A 12305-nucleotide genomic window follows, 5' to 3' on the forward strand; every position below is an offset into this window, starting at 1 on the left:
GAAGCCTCAGAACTGCCAAATGAACTCCCCCCAACAATGTAAACAAATCCTATGGTTCATTGTCTACACTCTGGGGGGGGGGGCTTCCTTAGGTCTATTGCCTTTTGGAGTTGGATACTGCAGGTAGCTCATCTGCTAGTTTCTCAGGGTTTGATTGTCTGTGCTGTACATACCCTGGAGTGTACCTGGATGGGGTTCTGGGAGTTGTTCTCCCTCCCCAAGTCCATCCTGGGGCCAGGCTTTACTTGTGAGAGTTTGATCCAATAGGCTGTTGCTTGGAGTGCTAGCAGGCCCATGTATTCACCACAGCCCGGTTGGTGCGGCACTTCTTGAAGAAAACTACTGTATCTAGTTTTCTCTTGAAGATATCCATGTTTGTTTCGGCAATATTTCTTATACTTCCTGGGAGTATGTTGAACAACCGTGGAGCTCTGATGTTTATTCAGTGTTCTCTGATTGTGCCTATGGCACCCCTGTTCTTCACTGGTTCTATTTTTGCATTTTCTTCCATATCGTTCACTCCAGTATGTTATTTTATTGTGTAGATTTGGCCCTCAAGTATTTTCCATGTGTATATTATTTTGTCCCCAACTTTGGCTCCCTGGTGAGTGCCTTTCATTTCTTGAATGTTTTTTGAGCAGCATCTTGTGCCAAATACTGTTGCTTCTTATCATGCAGTGGTGATAGAGCTTCTGCTGTTTGCATTTGATACTTGGCATCATTTCGGAAGCCATTTCACTCATTGTTTTACCTCTGGCCTACTCATGTGCCACCTGAGCCCTCCTGGTCCTTGGATCATGTCCTCAGAACACCTTTTCAGTTTTAGCATGTCCCTTTCAGTCCGGGATTCTTTTTCTATGGCAGTTTTCGTGTTGGTGCTGACTTCCTACAGTGGGGTCAGGGAGCTTCCTGTTTATTTTCCAGAGGCACGGATTTTGTTCTTTTGGCCTTGATGAGTGTCTCCTTTTCTGGCAAAGGTTGAGTTGACGGCTTCCAGATGTGTCCTTTGGTTCTTATAAATGGTTGGTTCGGCCAGGGGTGCATCATGTGCTATGTCCCGCAACATCTCTTGACCACTACCTTCGTGCCACTGATTCTGCCTCAGTGGATGTTTTGCGGGTTGATTCTGTTTGGATAGTTTCTTGATCTAGGTTTTTGTGTTCCTTGCCTTTGGTTTCTCTTCCCTGGCATGTCCCTCTCTTTCTTCTCTGTGGGCAGTTATGTTCAGGGAGCCACAGAGGACTCCCCCCATAAAACCAGCATTAAATGTAATGAAGCGCCTCTTTCTAGGTGAGCTCAAGTGACTCCCAGATTCCCTCTTTCAGGTCTTCAATTGGTGGATGTCATCTGCACATCTGCTTCAGAACTGGTATGGAGGACTGGGAGCTCTGCGTTTCCCGCCCAACTGATGAGGTCAGTGCTAACGAGCTCATGCTCGTTTCGAGATATTCGATCCTTTGTTTACATTGTTGGGGAGTTCGTTTATTAGCTTTGAGGTCTCGGTGTCTTTGAATCCAGCAATGGTCTGCATTAGTTTGCTGACTGTCTGGAGGCTTTCCCAATGGAGTAATCATGTCACCTGCTCTCTCTACCTCTGTGAGGTGGGCCCAGGTTCTGGCTCTGGTCCCTCCATGGCTGATGTGACCAAGTAATTGGGAGCTATCTCGGCAAGATGGCTTCAGGGAGCTACCGAGTCTCATCCAGAAAGGAGATGTATTATGTTCAATGTTTTTTTTTCATCAGCCATCACATCAGTCTATGATGTGCATTGTATTAGAGTACAAGGATAAGCAGCTTCATAGAAAGTTTCAAAGGGAACAAGGGAGTTTATGCAGTACATTAATAGTTAAGCACTAATTTATACTGTACTGATAAGCAACGGTAATCAACGAGTCGATCTTTTTGGGTTATATTTGCATCAATACATATCGGCCCTCTTCATGGCTGGTGTGTGTGGCAAGAGGCAACCCATCCTCCTATTTTCACAGTACAAGTACTGTACTGTACTTTTTGTAACGGTGGTCGATCTTACCAATATGTAGTAATGGAGCCACAGTAAGCCTTTTTTGTACTTTTTATAGTTTGGAAAATCAAGCAAAAACCAAAGTTAAATATTCCTAGGCCTAGTATAGCACATATACATATTATATTTGGCCTCAGGATAAGTTAGGTTAGGTTTTATTAGCAATATAAATATATAAACTTTTTCCAGTTTGTCTGAATTCAATACTACAAAACTTCTATCTATTGGTCCTTCACGACATATTTTAACTTTTGACCATATCATTACTATAAGTACTTTCATTTCAAGAGATGGGCTGTAAGAGGACTAAAGTAGTTTAATGATTTAATGGGCTGTCAAATGCAACTTGGGAAGCTCCCTTTCTGGCGTAAGGTACAGAGATTAAAACATTTATTTATTTATATATACAAGAAGGTACATTGGGTTTATGAGGGATACATAGCATAATGTGTTTACATTCTTGTAAAGCCACTAGAATGCACGGCATTTCGGGCAGGTCCTTAATTAATCTAACAAATAATTTTAATTGGGTAACTTCTGGCAAACTTTATAACATGTTAACGGGTACATTGTAAGAATTTTTTACAAAGATTAGTAGGCACATTAAAGCACATTGATAGCACATTTAAGATGACAGCAATGATTACAATGGTAGAGCTGTATGGCTTAGGTACATATATTGGGGGGATTGGGTAGCATACAATATATAGTGTGTTCAATGCAACAACCATGATATATATATATATATATATATATATATATATATATATATATATATATATATATATATATATATATATATATATATATATATATTTATATTTATATTTATTTTAGTATATTTTGGTAGCAGTCTTTCCTGTAGACATATATTATTAAATATGACCGAATAAGTAAGATTAATAATTCTAACACGAATTTTCTCAATCTTTCGTACATTTCTTTTCACTGTTGGTGGTAATTCAAAAATCAATTCTCCAAAATTCATTTTTATTTCTAGTCTGACGCGACACTTGAGCGCGTTTCGTAAAACTTATTACATTTTCAAAGACTTTAGTTTACACATACACAACTGAATAGAACTTACACATCTCCGATTTGTTTATATCTACATTTGAGTGAGGTGGATGGGGTGAGGTGGCATTAATAGGGTATTAATTTCATCAACACAAGACAGAACACGAAACAATGGGTATTGAATGGAAGTGATTGTAGAAAGCCTATTGGTCCATATTTCTTGATGCTTCTATATTGGAGCGGAGTCTTGAGGTGGGTAGAATATAGTTGTGCAATAATTGGCTGTTGATTGCTGGTGTTGACTTCTTGATGTGTAGTGCCTCGCAAACGTCAAGCCGCCTGCTATCGCTGTATCTATCGATGATTTCTGTGTTGTTTACTAGGATTTCTCTGGCGATGGTTTGGTTGTGGGAAGAGATTATATGTTCCTTAATGGAGCCCTGTTGCTTATGCATCGTTAAACGCCTAGAAAGAGATGTTGTTGTCTTGCCTATATACTGGGTTTTTTGGAGCTTACAGTCCCCAAGAGGGCATTTGAAGGCATAGACGACGTTAGTCTCTTTTAAAGCGTTCTGTTTTGTGTCTGGAGAGTTTCTCATGAGTAGGCTGGCCGTTTTTCTGGTTTTATAGTAAATCGTCAGTTGTATCCTCTGATTTTTGTCTGTAGGGATAACGTTTCTATTAACAATATCTTTCAGGACCCTTTCCTCCGTTTTATGAGCTGTGGAAAAGAAGTTCCTGTAAAATAGTCTAATAGGGGGTATAGGTGTTGTGTTAGTTGTCTCTTCAGAGGTTGCATGGCTTTTCACTTTCCTTCTTATGATGTCTTCGACGAAACCATTGGAGAAGCCATTATTGACTAGGACCTGCCTTACCCTACAGATATATATATATATATATATATATATATATATATATATATATATATATATATATATATATATATATATATATATAATAAAATAAATATAAAATCATATCATGGTTATCATATCATCATCATCATCAAACTAGATCCTGTGGTTCTTCAGCCATCTGTGCGTTTACTATGCATCAAGACGGGTATATTCCTTGTTTCCTTCCTCGCTCAGTCAATTGATTCCAAGATAGCATTCCATTCCAAATAGTTTGGTGCACGCATTGTTGAGGCTCCTTCGAAAGTGGCTGCTGACCATTTCACTTTCTTCTCATGTGTTTGTGAAGTGTAATCTAGAAGCATGTTTATGAATACTACAAGAGGCACTGTCATCCTCCAGTCCTATTTTGCAATGGAATCCAGGGACCTTCAAGATGTCACACAGAAATTAAAAGACCATTTTGAGTCACAGAGCCATTCTGTTTTCAAGTTAATTCATTCACACAATCCCCTCACAGTTGTCATTTGATACCTCTTCAAATTGTTTAGCTCACATTCGATGGTCATATCCTCCTGCCCTCAGTAATTCTTGCTGGTGCGAAGTGACATGATGGGATACATTCCCTATTTACGTCTGCAATAAGTGTTTTAAGTATGGATAAAGTGCTGTGACTCATTGTAGTGAAGTGCTCCTTTGCCCAATGTGTTGTGAATTCGGTCATTTAAAGTCAGTGTGTTCTTTCCCAGCATACTGCATTATCTGCCCATCCTGCATACTCCAGGTGTTGTATGAATAAGTGTGAACAAGCCATTCTTACTGCAAGAGACCATGTATTTTTTCCTGAGGGAAAACACCAGGTCTATCACCTTAGCTTCTTCTCTGACATGACTTGGGCTCTTGAGGCTTCTTAGGATCCTCCAGCCCACTCTCCAGATCTGGAACCATTTTCCAGGTTCTGGATTCTGCTGTCTCTACCACCTCACATCCTTCTGCTCCACCTTGGTCTAATGTCATGAGTTTCTCTCTCTGTTCTCCTTCTCGTGTACCCGTCCTTTCTTCCAAGTTTTGTGTGTCCTGTCAAGGTTTCACCTTGTTTTACTACCTCTTCTCTCTTCTATGTCATTGCAAGCCCCTTAGGCCCCAGGCTCCATCCTCCTCCTCTTCCTGAACCTATCTGGACTCCGGACTATTTTGGCTTATGTCCACCCCCTGCCTTGATCGCTCTTTATCTTTCTCTCTGCCCAAGATGTTGGATAACATTCCCCTTATATCTATCATCTTCGGGCCTGAAACATAGGCTGATATCTCCCTCTCTTTCAAAAGGGTAAGAAGGTCCTCGACCCACCAATTTTACCCTAACCTCGTTCATGTTTTCCTTGTACTGGTCTGGGTTTGTCAGTCACCCCTCTATCTCTCTCTCACATTATCTTCACTGCATATACTATCTTCGTCATCATAACCTTCTCTTCTCACTATTTTTATTACTAACCATCTTCCCTACTCGCTATTTTCTTCACAGCAACCCAAATGAATTCAGTTCGTCGTTTTCAAGTACAGTACCTTACCTTACCTTGAGGTGCTTCCGGGGCTTAGCGTCCCCGCGGCCCGGTCGTCGACCAGGCCTCCTGGTTGCCGGACTGATCAACCAGGCTGTTGGACGCGGCAGCTCGCAGCCTGACGTATGAGTCACAGCCTGGTTGATCAGGTATCCTTTGGAGGTGCTTATCCAGTTCTCTCTTGAACACTGTGAGGGGTCGGCCAGTTATGCCCCTTATGTGTAGTGACCCAGTAACTCAGTGCAGTAAACTCTACGGAAAGTCAAATAATATATACAGTACTGTACATGGAAGATAATTTTATCATTATTATTTTATACCACAGACGTGACCACACATTTATAATGCTAACCAGCATATATACATTTTCGTCTGTCCTTCATGGACAGTGTTAGAGATGTGTTCAACATACAGTTCGGTGATTTATTGAACAATCAACCACAGGTGATTGTAGTGCTTTTAAACTGCTAATCTAACCTACATACATAAATACATACAAATATTTACGTCTGTCCTACATAAAAAGTGTTCGAGGTGTCTGTTATAGTCATTAATGACTATAATGGCCTACTGCTGTTTGGTGGTCAATACAATGTTAACCTCTACAATGTTTTTTAGTTTAGTTCATTTATTATGCACCCCATACCCATCTTGTGGGCGGTAGTGGAAAGGGTTACAGAGGCACATAATGGGCTCAGGGACAATGTTACTGTATTACATTGTTAATTTAACCAAGGTGGCACTTTCACCAATGTAATTCTCCATGTTAGACTTACCCTCTGGTAGTTGCACATAATTAAACTTACCCTTGTCACACTTTCCAAATTAAATATACAAGGTTAATTTCACGATGTTAACCTTAAGTCACTTTAATTCAACAAGTTATAGTGCATTGTTAATTTACAACGTTAATGTTATCACAAGTTTTTTTACCCAAGGTAAAACTTTCACTTATCTTAATTACCCTTATTATACGTTCAAACGTAGAATTTATAAATACATTTATTAATAAACTTTCATCGCCATAACATAACATTGTTTGTTTATACTCGTTCCTTATTCCTTGTACGCACGTATAACATTGTTTCCTTAATACTCGTGTATGTATACTTGCTACTCACGTATACTTTATCCATGTTTACGTATTAATGTATTCCTTTGAATCATTTGTACTTCAGTCATGCAATCATCTTATTCACGTACATGATTCATGTATTGATTTTACTCATCAGAAGATGAGGAGGGAAGGGAGCTATCAGGAGAAATCGCCAAACTATTACGACGATATAACACTTGGAAGGGGTCAGGGTAACTGGGATGGGACGGGGGAAAGGAATGGTGCCCAACCACTTGGACGGTTGGGAATTGAACGCAGACCTGCAAGAAGCAAGACCGTCGCTCGACCGTCCAACCCAAATGGTTCAGGGAAACGTCGTCGTTCCTTCGCATTATGATGAGTGATTTGGTCATCTTATCTTCAACCTCGTTATTATAACTCGTCGTCTGCTTATAATCTTTCAAGGCAGATTCTTTGGCTAACTCATCAACTATCATGCATTCGGAGGCCAAAATGAGATGGAATACACATGAAATGGACCGTTGCCATCATTAATAATTTCGCTGTATTTATTTATGTCTAGCTTCAGACACGAGTATGTTACAATTGCACACGCCAATGCCGACTCTCTCCCAGCTGGTAAATGTGGCAACTGAGGCTGGATAACCTTGATCAAACCAGCATGACAATCACAGCGTAGTGTACGACCAGACGCTGGACGAGGAGGACGTTGTGCGGGGTGACTTTCACAGCTACATCCATCCATCCATCCACCTTCTACAGTCATCTTCAAAACATCAACAGGTATAGCGCACTTGAGAGTTTAAGGTGTGTGTGTTTTGTGATGTGTAGCGGCAATCCTTGCCACTAGCAGCATTCTACGTTATTATTGAATTATATTAGATGGTATAAGTTGTTACAGTTACGGCGCAGCTAACGTAAAGTGTCCCATTGGCTTAGATAGTCGTCAAGCGCCGGGCGCCGCTCACTTTACAATGTAATCGAGTGCTTAGTGTGCGTCTTGCTCTCGAATTCACTCTTCGCTCAGAAAATTTGTGATGCACTCTTCAACACAGCAGTCATAATTTGTTTTAGTCAGGGAGAGAAAGCGTGTTGTGTGTGTGTACTCACCTATTTGTCTGTGTACTCACCTATTTGTGTGTGTGTGTACTCACGTATTTGTGTGTGTACTCACCTATTTGTGTGTGTGTGTGTGTGTGTGTGTGTGTGTGTGTGTGTGTGTGTGTGTGTGTGTGTGTGTGTGTGTGTGAGAGAGAGAGAGAGAGAGAGAGAATGGAGTGCTCAGCACCACACTTTTCAGTGTGCTGATGCATAGACTGGTAGCTGTCATTCGGGGACTGGTCAAGTCGTATACTGCAATTTCGGATACCGGGCTAGAAACAACTTCGTTCACTGAGAAGTTTGTACATACAAACCATTCCGTTCGTATATGCGCTGGTTTGTGTTCGCTGTTGTTCTCGTCTGAATAAATACATGGCACTTGTTCATATAATTAGCGCTTCCATTATTAGAATTATTTATCCATTATTAGAATAACAAGGTGCAAACCACACCCTCTTACAGTTGAAATCTATTTATTTACATACAAGAAGGTACATTGGGTTGCGAGAGTACATAGCATATATTAAGAGGTACATTGTAGCAAGATTTGAGATTAAAGGATTTAAGACTAACACGTTTAGAAACAAGGCGCCCCCGAAGGAGGCTGTTATTTGTTATGCACCCCATACTCAACCAGTAAGTAGTGGAGCAAAACATAGATTACATGGTCTTAATCAGACCAATTCAATTTAATTTCTTTCTTTATTATGCACCCCATACCCATCCCGTGGGCGGTGGTGTAAAGGATTACAGAGGCACATAATCGGTTCAGGAACTGAACCCTCTAGTTCGTTTAGCTAAGCAAATAACAATTTGTGACGCTAGTTACAAAATTATTAATATTATATATACATGTACACACTCTCATACATACATGTACATATATATATACGTATACATATATACATACACATACATATCTAATCACCTACACAAATACACACATCAATAATCTTTGTGTCACAAGTGATCAGCAAGAGGCTCACAACAGTCACTATACAAGGCACTTTACATCTATGGTAAGTCACACAGTTACTAGTCTTGCTGCACACCCACCCAACTGGGCGACAGCTTTACAGTCATGTGCATGCATTACCTACAGTAAGCAAATTTTGGATATTTCGCTAAGATTTCAAGCAGCACATCATTATGAATGAAGTACTTACACATTTCTTGGACACTATTGATGGTGTTATCTCTAAATTCCGCGATTTTTTCACATTCCATTATATAATGACGCAAAGTATGCGAATAGTTCTGCTGACAGAGTTTACAGTTTAGTTCATTTATTATGCACCCCATACCCATCTTGTGGGCGGTAGTGGAAAGGGTTACAGAGGCACATAATGGGCTCAGGGACTGAACCCCACAATTCATTTAGCTAAGCAAGTTACAATCTTGATGAGCTAGTTACAAAATTCAATATAAGTCATCACATCAACAATGGGTTCGAGATCGACCTCAAGTACAGGTTCTAAATTAAGCAACTGACATATGTGGAGAGCTAGTGTCAAAATTTATATGTTTGTCCTGCACACCGCCCCCCATCCAGTGGGCAGCGGTGGATAGGTTACAATCACTCAGTTATTACCTACAGTTAGCAAACTGGGGATATTTGGCTAAAATTTCTGGTAGCAGATCATTTTGAATGAAATATTGACACATCGCTGGAACATTGGTTATAGAATTGTCTCTAAATTCACGTATCTTTTCGCACTCCATCACATAGTGACGGAGGGTGTGCGAATAATTTTGTTGACACAGTTTACATTTGGTCAGGTCTACATCGGCAGATAATGAGAATTCCCAGAGATACTTGTAACAGAGTCTAAGCCGAGCAGTAGTAACATCTAGAAGTCTGCTGATTTTATTGGATGATCCATAGATGTGTGGCTCCTCTTGCATGATAGTATGATGATAAATGGAATTACTGGTGTCAATTTCACTTTGCCTCAGATCTACAAGATCTTGTTGAAGTTCTCGGTGTACTGCTGCTCTCAGATTGCTCATTGACAATCCAAGGTTACACTCAACTGCTCCTTTAAAGGCAGATTCTCATTTAGTCAAATCTACATCAGCAGATGTTACAAACTCCCAGAGGTACTTGTAGCCGAGCCTAAGCCTAGCAGTGGTAACATCTAGAAGTCTGCTAACATTATTGGATGACCCATAGACGTGCGGTTCTTCCTGCATAATAGAATGATGATAGATGGAGTAACTGGTGTGAATTTCACTTTGCCTCAAGTCTCCGAAATTTAGTTGATGTTCCTGGGATATTGCTGCCCTCAGGCTGCTCAAAGGCAGTCCAAGTTTGTAATCAATTCCCTCTTTACGAGCAAAAGTCTTGGCCAACTCATCAGTTCTCAGTGGCTATTTTTACATTAACATTTACAACTAACTTAAGTTAAATAACAACCAGTAAACAGACTGCTGTTTTCTAATTCTAGTTCAGGAACTTCCTGGGATAAAACGCGAACATTCCTTGAGGAACTGTGAGGTGCTTATCTGTTTTTCCTCGTAACGGTCCCAAAGCTTCCACAAATGTTCCTCTTTCTCTTTATTGCCCTTGCGGCGACTGGACTTTAGCTTTTGATCAGAAACCAGTTGGTATTGCAAGGTTACCAGGGACGCCTCACGGTACAGTAAGGGGATTAAAATATATATTATATATATATATAATATAGATTAAAATATATCTTAAAATTTATATATATATATATAAAATATATATATTTATATAATATAAAATATATAAAAAATATATTGCAGTCTCCGTGGTGTAGTGGTAAGACACTCGTCTGGCGTTCCGCGAGCGCTGTCATGGGTTCGTATCCTGGCCGGGGAGGATTTACTGGGCGCAATTCCTTAACTGTAGCCTCTGTTTAACGCAACAGTAAAATGTGTACTTGGATGAAAAAACGATTCTTCGCGGCAGGGGATCGTATTCCAGGGACCATAGGATTAAGGACTTGCCCGAAACGCTACGCGTACTAGTGGCTGTACAAGAATGTAACAACTCTTGTATATATCTCAAAAAAAAAAAAAAAAAAAAAAATATATATATATATATATATATATATATATATATATATATATATATATATATATACATATATATATATATATATATATATATATATATATATATATATACATATATATATATATATATATATATATATATATATATATATATATATATATAATATAAAGCCAAGTTATCTGTCACTGTCCTTTGATTCAGACGCTGTTACCATCCTTCTACGTCATTGTTGGTCCTCACCAGTCGTCTGAATGATCACCAGTTCCCCAATTCCCACACACTGTTGCACAGCCACGTACTTTTTATGTAATGATTTAATTGTGTCGTTAAGGGTGGACTGCTAGCCGACTTTTCTAATTCAGAAAACGCCTTACAATTATGTAGTACATACGTACCACATAAGTACGTGTGTGTTACACACGTACACACACACACCTTGTCAAGCACAGGACGAAGCTTGAAAAAGTTTAGTGGTATGCCAATAGGCTAGTCCCAGGACTAAGAGGCATGAGTTACGAGGACAGGCTGCGAGAAATGCACCTCATGACACTGGAAAACAGAAGAGTAAGGGGAGACATGATCACTACCTACAAAATTCTCAGAGCAATTGATAGGGTACATAAAGATAAACTGTTTAACACAGGTGGTAGGCGAACAACCTTACATTGAGGTTACCTTGAGGTGCTTCCGGGGCTTAGCGTCCCCGCGGCCCGGTCGTCGACCAGGCCTCCTGGTTGCCAGACTGATCAACCAGGCTGTTGGACGCGGCTGCTCGCAGCCTGACGTATGAGTCACAGCCTGGTTGATCAGATATCCTTTGGAGGTGCTTATCTAGTTCTCTCTTGAACACTGTGAGGGGTCGGCCAGTTATGCCCCTTATGTGTAGTGGAAGCGTGTTGAACAGTCTCGGACCTCTGATGTTGATCGAGTTCTCTCTCAGAGTACCTGTTGTACCTCTGCTTTTCAACGGGGGTATTCTGCACATCCTGCCATGTCTTCTGGTCTCATGTGATGTTATTTCTGTGTGCAGGTTTGGGACCAGCCCCTCTAATATTTTCCACGTGTAAATTATTATGTACCTCTCCCGCCTGCGCTCAAGGGAGTACAGTTTTAGGCTCTTTAGTCGGTCCCAATAGTTTAATGTTTTACTGAGTGGATTCTAGCAGTAAAGGATCTCTGCACGCTCTCCAGGTCAGCAATTTCTCCAGGTTTGAAAGGTGCTGTCATTGTGCAGCAGTACTCCACTCTAGAGAGCACAAGCGTTTTGAAAAGTATCATCATCGGTATAACATCTCTAGTGTGAAAAGTTCTTGTTATCCAACCTGTCATTTTTCTTGCAGTTGTGACGGCTACTTTGTTGTGTTCTTTAAAGGTAAGACAAGGAGACACAGGTGGAAACTTAGTACCCAAATGAGCCACTGGGATGTTAGAAAGAACTTTTTCAGTGTCAGAGTAGTTAATAGATGGAATGCATTAGGCAGTGATGTGGTGGAGGCTGACTCCATACACAGTTTCAAATGCAGATATGATAGAGCGCAGTAGGCTCAGGAATCTATACATCAGTTGATTGCCAGTTGAGAGGTGGGACCAAAGAGCCAGAGCTCAACCCCCGCAAGCACAACTAGGTGAG

Source organism: Procambarus clarkii, chromosome 30 (genome assembly GCF_040958095.1).
Source record: "Procambarus clarkii isolate CNS0578487 chromosome 30, FALCON_Pclarkii_2.0, whole genome shotgun sequence".
Classification (NCBI taxonomy): Eukaryota; Metazoa; Arthropoda; class Malacostraca; order Decapoda; family Cambaridae; genus Procambarus; species Procambarus clarkii.